The sequence below is a fragment of the Hyposmocoma kahamanoa genome, unplaced genomic scaffold (assembly GCF_003589595.1).
Source record: "Hyposmocoma kahamanoa isolate Upper Pololo Valley unplaced genomic scaffold, ASM358959v1 63, whole genome shotgun sequence".
NCBI classification, from domain to species: Eukaryota; Metazoa; Arthropoda; class Insecta; order Lepidoptera; family Cosmopterigidae; genus Hyposmocoma; species Hyposmocoma kahamanoa.
Genome location: NW_020653851.1, coordinates 24,480,558 through 24,495,360, shown reverse-complemented (window position 1 = coordinate 24,495,360; position 14,803 = coordinate 24,480,558). Strand labels below are relative to the sequence as shown.

At 37.5% G+C, this 14,803-nt stretch overlaps 1 protein-coding gene across 1 annotated transcript in view; it reads right to left on the bottom strand.

The window, feature by feature from the left end:
- LOC113229897 (zwei Ig domain protein zig-8-like) overlaps nucleotides 1–14,803 on the bottom strand; it is a 434,645-nt gene that overhangs the window by 71,097 nt on the left and 348,745 nt on the right. The gene's annotated exons all lie outside the window — the stretch shown is intronic.

Below are 14,803 nucleotides of genomic sequence, written 5' to 3'. Positions count from 1 at the left end.
CATAAAAGATGTAAAACTTTTGTACACTTCCTACCGAGAACTATATGACCAAGCTTATAATAGACTATGGGTCGTATTCTAGAACGTGACTTAAGTATCGCTGTGATCATCAAGTAACGATCATTGCTGCATTTATTCAAGTCTCAAGCGTTCCGTTTATATTTGAATAGTGCTCAGTGCTTTACCCAGCTGAATTACACTCAAGATTTCACTCAAGGTTGAGTCAGTTTTGTGTCTATGGTTCTGTGCGGTTTTCGTCCATTCATTCGTATCTTTTTATTAATACCTAGTTGTAACGCCTCAGTTCCCTTTGCCTTTCCATTGCAGGAACAAAAATAACAAAAAAAATTACATTTGCGCCCGCCACGGGCTGTTAAAAAAAGTAATTTATGTGACTGTTACTTATCGAAATATTTTTTTTTAATTTATTGCTGGCCATGGAAACAAAGTCCTTCAGCCGAAAACATAAACTTTTAATTATATTTCTGTAAATATGGCCACCACAAAGAGGATAGGCAATTTGAGGCGGCGTGCTTGGATTGACTCGGGATTCCTTAGAACGGGCCGATACGGGTATTTTAGTTCGAGATTCGTATAATTTCGCGTTTTAATCTTCGATTAAGGCACAATAGCACTATACTTTTCCACTTTAAACTAGATTTCACAAAATAATTGAAAGTCAAAATAAAAACGACACTTTTCCTTCCAAAAGGCCCAGAGCGAATCCTTACTTATCGAAAGGCATTAAAAGACGATTGTTTTGTTATTCAGAGATGTTCGAAATTTGAATGTAATAATAACATCGAATTCGATGTTATTATGAAGCAATAATAACATAGAACAAAACAGTTATATTTGTTCAAAACAGTTTACCTTTATGCTGGTCGTAATTTGCGGTTGTTGAACAAATTATAGAGAGTTTATGATATGTGTGTAGATAAATGTACTTTAACGGAAAAAAAATGACTATTAGAAATATTGAAAACAAAACTGGGTATTAGTACCAATAACGCACAACGCACCGCACTGTTTTGTTTCATTTACCTACTTATCTGGAATAATCCCGTAGCATAAAAACGCACGCAAATCAGAATCTGTTTCAGGTGCCATATCCACGATTGTCGGGTTGAGCTTAAAGCTCATCCCCTATAACAGGTAAAATCTAATTTGTCACCAAATCTTGGTTGAACCTACAGCGTTGTTTAAATCTATGCTCTTGTAGGTCATCAACATTAACATCAACATCCGAAGCAATTCAGTATGATATTCAACATTGAATATATGTATTTTGATTGTGATCAATATTCTGAAATGGATCCGTTGTAATGCTGTATTTTTTCGCTATCCAAACTAAATAATAAGTGCTCAAGCGCGACCAAGACCTCACTCAAGTAAACACAGATGTACCTAGCCAACACTCAAGACAAGATTTTACAGCGGAGTACCGTTTAGGAATGAGCATTGTTTTAAAATAAGTCGTAAGCGGTCACGTACGTTGACATTGCTCAGATGGATTCTGATTACAGAGTCTACGCTTGAGTAGTGTTCTGGAATAAAAAAATGCTTGAAATCATAATCAAGTCCTGATTTGAGTATAGAATAGGTCTGGAATACGAGCTTTATTAGTTTTGTAAAGGGTTGACATTAGCTCGAAACGATTCGTTGTTCTAAATGTCGGATGACACACTGGGTCTTCTATGGGTCTAGCTAGATAGATACATTTACGATTTTTGTGATACATTTACGTGTCGTGTCGGGTTATTGAAAACGTGCCCGCTCTCCGCCGTGGCAGTGGAGTTGCGCCGCCGCTGGCGATGGCGCCGGCACGTCGTCGCTGCGGGGTGGAGCCTCTGGGGAGACACCGGTGCTTTGCAACACATTCTTTGGTACCCTCAACTTATGGTATTATATAGTGAATCATATGCCACAAAAATTAATATTATGATACTAATATAGACTGTTAGATTCATGTTGTTCGTTTCTGCCATGGAGAACCGCGCCCGACATGACGCGTTCACGAGTCGAATCGAGCCGCGGGCGCTGAACGAACGATTGGATATAGGTACGTGAAGACATACGGTTGGACGTCCAATATTATTGTTACTATTACGTCTAGTATTACTGCGAGGGATATGTACGTAATAACAAAGTCGAAATACGTGAATTACGACTAAATCACTATCGAAATTGATAACAACTTACTTAAATTTCAGTGTGAATTCAAATTTCCTTTAGGTGCCAAGAAAATAATCTCTGGAAACGCAAGTTAATATTTTATAATATTTTACTTTTTAATTAATGCTATCATTATAAATCTACTTATTATTCTAACTTACTACGAAAATTGAATGTGAAATGTACTACATACATTAATTCACATGATTGCACAACTGGACTCACACTGTTCTTGCTCGCAAAGTGAAAGTGAAGACTATTATCTTAGCGAATGTCTATTTGGATATATTTGAGGAAGGAAGTGTATATGCGCCATTATGGTGATACGAGGGCCGGCCGCCCGCGCACCGCCCGCGCGCCGCCCGCGCCGCACTATGGGAAATTTATGTCAGTTACGGATCTAAAATCTGTAACTTTTTTGTTTTTCGAGATACGCCTTTCAATTTTTTTTGTAAATAGTAGGAACTATGACGGTTGTAAACGCATTTCATTTTTATTTAATTACCCGTAGTGGAGAGAAAAAAAAAATTGCAAAATTTTAAATCTCTCCCTGGTAAATACTACTCAATATTTATTAAAAAAAAAAAAAATTGAAACGCCGTGTTACGTTAATTCTTTATTCATAAAATAAATTAAATATGACTATAAATTTTACTTAAAATACTATAAAATAAAAAAATAAAAATACGCGACAAAAAAACATACAAAAACATGAAATCATATTTGATATTATTTTGGATATCTGTTTTAGACTCTAGCCTCTCTCTTCTATCATGGACTATCACTAGCAGTAGTTACTAGTAATATATGAATAACCTTTATATAATATAATAATAACCTTTGTACGTTTTTGAAGATGTAATTCACACGTTACTTTTAACGTGTGAATTACATCTTCAAATTAAATTACATTTGCAGCAGTTCTTGAGCACTTTCTTGCGTGGTGTAATCTTAATTTTTTGTTCTCTTGTTTCATTCGTTTATTGTCGTCACTCGTAGCTGACCATTTTTGAAACGAAAGGTTGTACGATGGTGGAATAGAAATGTTGTATAAGCAAAATCTAATAAATCCTGTAGCGATAACATTTATGCTCATATGTTTGTAATTTCATTAGCTGAAGTAGGTGGGTAACAGTTCTATTTACTTTTTTGTACTTTGTAATACGGTGGTAGGAAGATGGTCGTTGACAAAGTAACAGAAAACTCTTGACCCAACCAATCACTGTTAACCCTCAAAAAGACTTCCATCGACTGTTATACAGATTTTTTTTAATCACTACTTATCAAACGTAAATTATCCTCCGAAACTTCATAACAATCTCAAAAAATGTTTCTAGAGCCGATTCATTTCTTCCACCTTCAATGTAGGAAAGCATTAGTTATCTTCTGAAATTTGAAAGAATTCTTTTTCAAAGGAGTTAGAAAAGTAACGAACGACTGCTTGTATTAATAAACTTATGAAATTAATGTATCAGAGCATTATATAGTAATGGCGCAGTGTGAATAATATTGATAAATAAGATAAATGCAACCGAATGTACAATATTATCTCATCGCGTTGCATGGGTATTTTTCTGCGGTAGGACATTTGTTATGATTTCTTTCATATCTTTAGAAGCTGCAAAAATCAACAACTGATTTTTATAAAATTTTGATAATGAATATCTACGCTATGAAATAATACAAAATTCGAAGCTTCGGCAAGCTTCGCTAACAGTCAAAACCTTTGATGAATTTGATAAAGATAGGTTTATGTCCCCATATTTTATTATGATTTATTTTCATTACATTACACAACAAATATGAAAAATAACAAATATTATTGAAATTTACGTTAGATGTGCTTTATAGAAATATATAATAACACATAGCTTATCTAACAAAATCAACACGAATTGCGATGTCGAAAGTTCCAAAATTATACGGCACAACGATATGAGTATGGAAAGGACATTTTGAATGTATTTTTATTAAATTAACATACCTATATAACTTAAAAAACCTTCAGTATGATAAAGTATGACATCTAAGCTGTCAAATAAAATTAAATGTGTATCACAACTAAGACATTGGTCAAAACCATTTTTGATACGCTGTTGTTCTACCATTTCCCATGGTGCGCCGCCGCGATGCAGGCATGCTCCCAATTTTGCGCAGTTGTCGTTATTCAGAAAATTTCCGCTATTTCGCACCAATTTATGAAGTAGACAATTACAACAAGTATTACCGCAAACGTAACTTCCGGTTTCAAATTATCGTTCAATTTATTTTGGTCGTTACAACATTTCTTCTTAAAAAGGATAACATCATTGTATTGAAAATAAATAGACAACATTTCACACTTTATTTGTTAAAATGTAATCGAAATAAATGCACCAATAGAATAAATACAAAATCACCTAGTATCATGTTACTGCTCAGTAATCACAGGAAATGAGACGTAATCAAATTTAAATGGAGTGACAGCGAATGTAGTCCATTCAATAAAATCTACGACAATAATTAATCGCATTAAAAGACTTGGCCGAGCGCACTGCCCGCACTTTTTTGGTGATTTCGGTATTCCTGTTTAGTTTAAATTTTCCAGTGGATTGACAACGTAAAAAATCGGAGTCTAGCTTCGCGGTGTGCGGCATAGGTTACACTTTATTAAATTATGTGGGGTGTGATCTCTTTAAGTCAAATTGATACTTTTTCCGCAGATTCCGGACATTAAGGCCATAGGTTTTTTTTCCACCCGCAGTGAGTATGTGTGTTTTTTATTCCGCGCTGCGGCTGCGGCAGCCGGTGCGGCCGCGGGTCGCTTGCGAGTCATCACCCATCGCCTTTTTAGATAAGGCATCAAGGCCGCCGGGCCTCTCACATTTACCACAGTGACTTGGTCAAAACCGGTACGTACGAACAGCAAACTCTGATATAAGCATATGAAATAATCTTTCTCTGTTGGAAATTTGACCCCCATCAAAAATCACATTCGAAAAACTAAAGTTAAAAGTGTGTGTTAGCATGTGAGTGAGAAATTATTTTAAATAAATAAATACTTTAAATCAACATCGTCGTTATATCGTGCAGCAATAGAAAAACTTCAGCTCACGTAGTGCGAGCGCGGCTGCAAGCGAGATTCGCGTTCGCGTGTCGACAAGATTCATTCGCTGCGTCAGCGCTCCGCGGCCGGCGGCATGTGGACGACAGGTTTAAAATTCGGAATGTCTTTATATCGTAGGTTAATTAATTACCTCAAATCGCCTCAAAGTTCTGTACAATTTTGGATCTTATATCAGCCAGGGTCTTAGAGTTCAGGCTTTGTGAGGCACTGGTAATAGGGGTTAAAGTATGAAATTGCCGATTTGTACTGAAAATCTAAATTGTTTATTTTTTAAATTGTTAACAAATTTATTTAATCAAAATAGTTGCCATTATTATCTATACATTGCTGCCATCTAATCGGAAGGTTATTAATGCCTTTGCGATAGAACTCCGACGATCTAGACTGCACAAACTGTGTGAAAGCATTTTGTACTGCCTCCTGGGAAGAAAACTTCTTGTCACGTAGATAATTGTCCAAATCACGAAAAAAATGGTAGTCCGTTGGAGCAAGGTCTGGTGAATACGGAGGATGACGAATGGTTTCTAACTGCAGTTCCTGAAGGGTCAAAATGGTTTCTCGTGCTGTGTGAGGTCTCGCGTTGTCGTGGAGCAATAATGGTGAAGATCGATTCATGAGTCGGGGCTGTTTTACTGCTAGTTTTGTCAACATGGTTCGGAGTTCGGCACAATAGACATCTGCCGTTATTGCTTGACCAGATCGGAGAAAACTATAGTGAATAACACCATGCTGAGACCACCAAACAGTTACCATTACCTTTTTATTGGTAAGTTTTGCTTTAGGACACTATTGTGGCATTTGACCTGGGGTCAGCCATTGCATTTTTCTTTTCCGGTTATCATAAAGAATCCACTTTTCATCACATGTTACAATTCGATCCAATATTCCTTCATTTCTGTACCGGTTCAACAAGGCAACACAAGTTTCAACACGCGTTTCTTTCTGCAGATCAGTCAAATCATGAGGCACCCATTTTTCGTATTTTTTTATTTTATTGATTTGACGCAAGTGAGTCAATATTGTGGGTAAGGTAACGTTAAACCATGCCGCTAATTCCTGGGTAGTTTGACTAGGATCGGCTTCCACTATCTCTCTTAATTCATCGTTATTCACCTGTGTGGGCGGTCTTCCTCGTGACTCGTTCTTTAAGTCGAAATTTCCATCACGAAAGCGTTTAAACCAAAATCGCACGGTGCGTTCATTAGTAGACCCCTCTCCAAACGCAGCATTGATATTGCGGGCTGTTTCTGCCGCGTTAGTTCCGCGTCGGAACTCGTATTCAAAAATCACTCGAATTTTCGCAGTATCCATCTTTCTTGTCTAAATTGAATAACAAAAACAATTGAAAGTCGATATTCAAATGTTTCAAATTTAAAAAAAAAAAAAAAATCACAGAAACCATTTGCAAAAAGTTTCATTCGAAAACCTCAAACCATGAAGATTCTATGAAAATTCAAAGAACCTATTGCAATAAAACGGCAATTTCATACTTTAACCCCAATATTATCTAGGCTGAACTATTGCATCACGGTATATATCAGGTTTTTCGCGCTCTTTTTGAGACAACCACGTCTCAAAAAGAGCGCGAAAAACCTGATTCAGCGAGTGCAAAATTCTTGTGCTCGCTATTGTTTTCGAATTCCTCCTCGCACACATATCACGCCCTATCTAAACAAATTCGGCATTCTGAAAATGGAGGCCCGTCAGAAGCTATATTTGGCCTGCCTAATGTTTGATATAGTTAAAACTCGGGAATCTGATTATCTATACCACAAAATTAATTGGTCACAACGTTTAGTTTCTAAAAGTGTCTATAACATCCCAAAACACAGAACGACTGCTTTTCGCGGCGGTTTCAGGTATCGCGCCAGTCAGTGCTGGAATGATATTCCTCCTCCATGGCGTGACATCAATAATAAAAAACGGTTTAAGCGTGAATACAAAAAACATGTTTTGTCAGAGCAGATGTGTCTCGCTACATAGATATTTATTTCTTTAATGGATGGGTTTGATATTGTAAATCTGAATTTCCGTACCTATATATATATATTCATATTTGGTGGCTATTGTTATAATTTAATGTTATGTTTGTAAACTTACATTTATTATTTATATTGCTTACCTTCATTACTTACATTATTTACATTATTTGCTTTACATTTTACACTTTTACTTGAGATATATATAGTATTTAGAGTTAGGTATATACATTTGCGTGTGAAGTACTTTGGTGGCATGGCTTATTGGGCTGCGATCGCTCACCAAATGGCACTGGCAGAAAACCAGCACTGTTTGACTTCTCCCGGTCCACAGTATTTATGCTGAGTCAGGGCCATTTCAGCACAAACTGTAGTCATAGGTAATCGTAGGTTAAAATTTTATCAGTTCTTAAAGTATTTGTTTGTTTTTCTCACAGTATTTGTTTTATATAAATGTGTATAAAATTAGTGATGACTATTCTATGTGTTTTATGTTATACTCTGTGAAGTGATTGTAAATGTTTTGTTTCTGTTTGTATTTGTGCTGAATAAACGTTTTATCTATCTATCTAAGTCACTCAATTGATTAAGCATACATACTAATAAAAATACATACCGTTAAACAATTCTTGTTTTTACCAGACGGCAGACAACCGCACCACGCAAACTAGGGTATTCCCTGTATTTTATAGTACCAGAGTAACGGATTCCTTCTGGGGCACTTACCAGAACACCACATGTACAGAACCAATTTAGAAAAGTTGCTTTCCTAAATTGGTCCAACCGGGAATCGAAGCCGGGACCTCCGCATCCAGCACCCACAGTGCAAACCGTTCAGCCGCCGAGGTAATTTTGATTACAGTTGATTAAACAGACAAGAGGTAAGAGTTTATGAAAGCTTAACCCAGAATAGCTAATAATTCAAAACACGACATCTAACTGCAATCAAAACAGAAGTTAGTCTGCGCTGTGTTGGAATTGTTGGGCACCACGTGATTTCTAAGTGTTATTATTTCGTTTATAACTAACCTACACTTGAAATCATCAATACTCATTCATAGTCAGATTCCACTGATAAGTGTGGGTAAGACTGGGGTTCTTCAATAATAATAATAATAATAATTATTATTATTATTATTATTTGTGGACGTCACCATCCCGCATGACGAGGGTCTCGTGAAAGCTGAAACCGAGAAACGCCGGAAGTATCTCGACCTGGCGCACGAGATCACCGACATGTGGGATGTGGCCTCCACTGAAATAATCCCAATTGTTTTGTCCGCAAATGGGTTAATTCCAGTCAGCCTTTCTAACAGCTTGAGGCGGTTGGTTTTCTGTGGCGTGTCGCTTCCAGCACAAATGCAGAAGGCGGTCCTGCTCGATACGGCACGTATTGTTCGCCGATTCTTGGACCTGAGTCCCTGACCCCGGCCGACTGTGCCATTGCCGGGAAATACCGCCTCTCCCATTTAAAAATTCAAAATTAATCTTTTAGGCCTTGGGAGAGGCGAGAGTTTAAAATAAATACGATAATAATAATAGAGTTTAAAATAAACATAATAATAATAATGCACACATTCAACATAGCCCCGCACTAGGGAAACCTGTGTCGCGGGTGCCATGGACACACACAAAATTACACCGAAACTCACGAGACAAATAAATGTAGGACATACAAATATTTCTCCCGGCCCGGGAATCGAACCTGGGACCTCTGCGTGGCAGTCCGGCATGGTAACCGTTCGGTCACGGAGGCACTTTCTTTGGAAATAAATACTGTAAATATTTATTTCAAACGACCACAGAAGCAACCTGAACGAACTAAATGGATCACTCTATGGATTTTGCTCATCCAAGTGCGCAGAACTAGTACTAAGTTGAAACTTCTGAATAAATATGTTTCACGATAGTTGTAAACCTTTTGAATGGCAATTTTTGATAAGAATAGAAATCTTATCATATATACACATACATTGCTCCTTTATGACTATCGGAAACATTCATCATCAACCTATTTATACGTCCCACTGCTGGGCACGGCTCTCCTCTCAGACGAGGGTTTAGGCAAATGCGGGTTGGGGATTTTACATGTTGTCCGAGAGTAGTGAACCTTCTTCGACGCGCAGGTCTCATCACGATGTTTTCCTTCACCGAAAAGCTCATGGTAAGTTTCAAATTACGTTTCGCACATAAATTCCGAAAAACTCGGATTCAAACCCACAACCTGTGCCTGAGAGGCGGTAGGCCAGACCATAAGGCTGCCACGGCTGCAGCACTTATTTATATACATGCAATCTACATTTATTTATATACTTGCATTTTATTAACACTCAATAATCTTATATTTTTAGTTTTTATCTGCAATATTTTTACACAACATATTGTTACCCATTTAATCTTTACTAAAGTTAACATATTGTACAGTCTATACAAACGTTACTTATATACATTTTACTTTATATGTGTAACAGAGTTCATGTTATTGCTTACCTATTTAAAATGTAATCAATGGCTCCTAAAAATAAATTCATTGGGTTGGGATTGTATAATGCAGGCTCCCTTAATACTGGGCAAGACGATTTTCTTGTTACAATGGATCGTTTCGATGCCGATATAGTCGCTAGTAATGAGACATGCCTGGAGACTGGGCAGGAGGCGTGTGCGCCTGCGCCGCCGGGCTATCGACTACGTTGTGCACCGTGTCCGCAGCATATGCGAGGTGGACGTGGTGGGCGAGTGGGGTTTTATGTAAAGGATGATGATCGCGTTAGTTACCTTAAAATCCCAAAGATTCTCTAGAGCAGATATAGCTGACTACTAAAACTAATGGATACTCCTTAGTGATGATGCTCCACAGTGGTTGAATGTGGATACATTCATAGGCCATCACTGACTCAGTCTCCAGGTTTTCCCACTTTGATTATTTAATCCTTATGGGCGATTTTAATGTTAATATGCTACAATAAAGAGACGGTGAGACCATGAAGTTGGATCAATTTCTGCGTTGTGTGGATTTGAGGTAAGTTGTATCTGAACCTACTCACTTCACTGCGAATCTCAGAGACGCTAATTGACATTGTGTGCACCAATTGTACGGTTCGTGAAGTCTTGGTCAGTAACGTCATTCGTATGGATATTAGCTACTCATTCGCCTCTTAAATATTTATCTCGTTCAACCTGTCACCGTGTATATTATACAATCTTGTAAATTAGTTGCACACCCGAAAATTAGTAATTATAAAAAAAACGATCTTAATTTAAATGAGCGTTAGTGAAGAGGATTGAGTCCATGACAGTTACAAACTCGCCGAGCCAACTGGCGCTGGAGTTGAGGTTAAAAACGCCGCAGATAAGATAGCCCTTTCATTAGCCTTTGGGAGTCGCGGAGCCGCGCTCGCGCACTTCAACCGGCAATTATCCCGATCATTCGCCTTTCACTCGTCTCATCTCGTTATTGCGTTGTCATTCATGGGTTACTATTGGAAAAGTTTTACATTTCTGATTTCCAATACGTTAGGCAATGGTGACTTTTTTCTCACGACTCTGACGACTACAGTGAATTAAACATAGATCGATATATCAATGCCTTACTTTCTCCAATTCGTATCTTAAAAAGAGTGATTAATTAGGAGATGGCAAAACTTTCTATTTATTTTAGATTTCTTATCGAGGGGGTTAATTCGGATGCATTACTTTAAGAATAGGAAAAATCCAGTGTGTGAATATGAAGGAAATGTGATGTGAAATCTGCCTGCGAAATTCGTATACACATATCCAGTTTTTGTATACGATCCATTTTTTGCATTTCAGTAACTATGTGCTTTAAGATATGAGTTTGAGGAAGTAAGACAACGATGTGTATGTATGTACCTTGAAAAGAATACAACGGTCATAATATATTATTATGTGAATAGTTTACTAAGTGACAAGTACGTGTCCTTGGGCGAATCTGGGCATCTTTGGAACGTCACTAAGTCGCTATTCGGCAGAATCCACGCACTCTAATTAGACTCCAAACGAGGGTAATAATTGCGTGCAAACATCTGAGCACATGTGGGCAATTTGCCGGGTGCTATCTCCTCGCCTCACGAACTTCTTCCACAAGAAAAGACCTTCGCCATGAGCTCATTACGCTCATATGCATAATGTGTGTAATTATCTCGTGCATTTTATGTATAAAAATGGTTAAGGAATTCGCATATCCGAGTGGACAAAACTCGGATACGGATAGCCGAGTGGACGAAACGAATAAATGGACAAGTGATAGATTTATGAAATATTTGAAATTTGTTTCAGGTAAGAAAATTTCCTATTACAACGAAAGTGTTTCGTTGTGATTTAATTAAATTAGTTAATAAATTAAATAAATGGAGGTTAAATTAACCGAGCTTAAAACGCAACTTTCCGCTAACTAATGTGATAAAACAGGACGCGGCGGGCGGCGCCGCGGCGCGGACGACGGCGGGCGCGGGTGCGGGGCGCGGGGCGAGGGGCGAGGGCGGGCGGATGCAAGTTCCGAGGGACGGTAACGGAGCGTTAAATTAACTAACTGTTTAACGTTTGCACATGCTTACGGGGTGTGTAAACACGTAGTAAGTTTTTAACTTAAACTTGAAAAAAAGCTATTCTACAAATACCACTTTTCAATATAAACCACAATGACTTAGTACAACTAGTGAAAGGCGGTTTTCCGTGGCGAGTTGTAAGTTCGTTTGCAACTTCCTATATACCGTTTTTGCCGTAGAACAATTTACCGGTATTATGAATTACCACTGTCTATCTTGGGTAGGTAGACTAGTAGACCTGTCGCTACACTCCTGACGAACCGCTTTCGCCTCCTGCGTTAATAAACGAAATTAGAAGGTGCTAATGAAGTGTGGTTGCCTCGCGCGGTCGAGGCGCTCCTTAGATACGATTAATTAAAAATTCTATAAAAAAGACAAGACAAGTTCTATATTCGCGATTGTTACACATAGGAAATGATATGGTTTGTTTCAAAAAACAAACATACGCGATTTAAATCCGGAAAAATAGTTTCATTTCAAAGACAAGACAAATTTTTTTCAATACTTTAATCCGGGGACACCGGGAACATCCGGGGAATAAAAGGTTTCCTCAGTTCTGTGACGTTACAGATTCATGGAACAAATAGGAAGTACCCGTTTCCCTTATTACTTATATGGAGTTTATATAAAATTTCAACTTATTGGCTGTTATAGTCACATTCAAGGGCACTAACATTTATACAACCTACCAACTTACCTAACCTCGCTCAAAAATGTGTATACACATATCTTATGTTATTCCTTATAAGGTATATGTAAAAATGCATCTGAGCGGTTGGTAGAATGTATACATGTTATTCACATACATACATACTTAAATACATAGAACAGGTTATTGTACTGTTTTTAATAAGTATTCTTTATTTTTTAGACATGGCGCGACAGAGTGATAAGCATATCACTTAATATTTATCGTCAGGCATAGCAGAGATAAATGAGATTGAGGTACACTTTGGAAGTCAACTGGACTCTGAGTTAGAAGGTGATGGCCCTCGTGTATACCTGATCCTGAGATTTATAAAAATACTGATTGTATGATCATAACCATTTTTTCACTGTGGATTAATCCTCTTTCCTTAGGTAACTTTAAAAGGTAACACTGATTACTTTAAATAGTGATTATTTATCTCAAAACCTTTAATTGTTAGTTACCTGTATGAAAATAAATTGATTTATCAAAGTTGTACTATTATTTAACCACTTGTAAAATTGTATTTACGTATTTTCTATAAAAATACTCATTTAAGTCTGATACAAGTCATGGTATTATATTCTATTTCCATTCTATTTTTTATAAAGTTATTTTTATAAAACACAATACAAATATTCTTTATTGCACACAAGATCAAAATACATTAAAAAAACCAAAAGACGGGTACAACAGGCTGCTTTATTTTAAGATTTTTCCAGGCAACTTCCGGGTTACAGGATGAACTTAAAGGTAATAATTAATTGAGGGCGCAAAAACTGCTATTTATATTAATACTCAAGTAAATAAAAATACTTATACATACATACATATTACCAAGCTTTTTTTCCATCGGGGTAGGCAGAGACTATGGACCTGACAAACCTCCTTCGTCTCATCCATTCCACTCCAAAATATATAATACTTACAAAAATTATAATCACTGAAGAAAAGAGCGATGAGAGTAAAAAATAAAATTATAAATAGAGTAACAATAAAAAAAAAGAATAATTAGAGTACGTTAAATAGAAATAATATTTTTTTCAAGTAATACATTGATAAGAACAAAAATATTAACTTTTATTCCTCTGTCGCGCTCCCTAAGCCTCGAAGACAAATATCTCGCACTTTGACGTTTAAATGCGAGATATTGGCTCTAAATAAACAATCGTGCTACGAACTGCGAGAGCGTGTCGCACGCAGCTGTCAATCGACAGACGAATGGTGCAGTGATAAATAAATGCGACTGGACAAGCAACGTCGTGCTACCGGATCGCGACATATCAATATCTCGCTATGTCGTTTCTCGCCTCAGTCGCGCCCTGTCGTGCTAGCCCCACTGATTGCCGCCGTTGCCGGTTTGTGTCCGTTCGACAAGTGTTAAATTACAATGTTACAATACATTAGAAATGAAACTATTTTTCGTATCTAAATCGCGTACATTTGTTTTTCAAACAAGTCAACATTTACAGGCCTTTACAGGTCCCACGGGGACGGCTCACTGAAATGGTAAAGTTTAATAATAAATTAAAATATAAATTATGTCTTATACATCCCATTTTCTGGTGTACTCAGCTCTTGTTACGAGTAAAAATCTATATGAAAGTAAAATAAAGGACAAAGACCTTGGAAAACATAAAAGAAAAACAAATTTAAAATCATAAAGGAGAGAGTCATGATTTTAAAGTTGTTTTTGTGTTGTTTGTTGTATGTACTCACTAATGTCAAAGAAGAGAATTAACGACACTTTTCTGCCGACGTAACCATGACATCCCCAACATTTACATAAAACATGTCATCGTCGGCGGCTGCCGCTGTGCACTTTCCAAAAAAATAACACATACATATTAAAAATACCCTCGTCTCACTTTCTGAAAGCCGCATCCTAATCTCCACCCCCTCTTCGCCCGCCAGCTTGTAACTGCGTCCACCCCCCTCGCGACATCCTCACAAAAAGATGTTCTATCTTGTGGCGGCGCAGCAGTGTTGGTGAGGCCGACAATTGCCCCTTTTCGTCACCGGCCCCGCTTTCCGCAGCCGCAAAGGCTCAGCCAAGAAATACATTAAAGAGAATGAAGCTAAAACTATCAACTGTGCCTTACAATGACAAAAGTGTTGTGACTAAATATACTCTACTCCACTAAATATACTCTACTCCGCACTCTACTCCATTTCATTTCACACACACACTCAAACACACTCACACAAACACACACACTTTCACACACACACGCATACGCACTCACACACACACACACACACACACACACACACACACACACACACACAC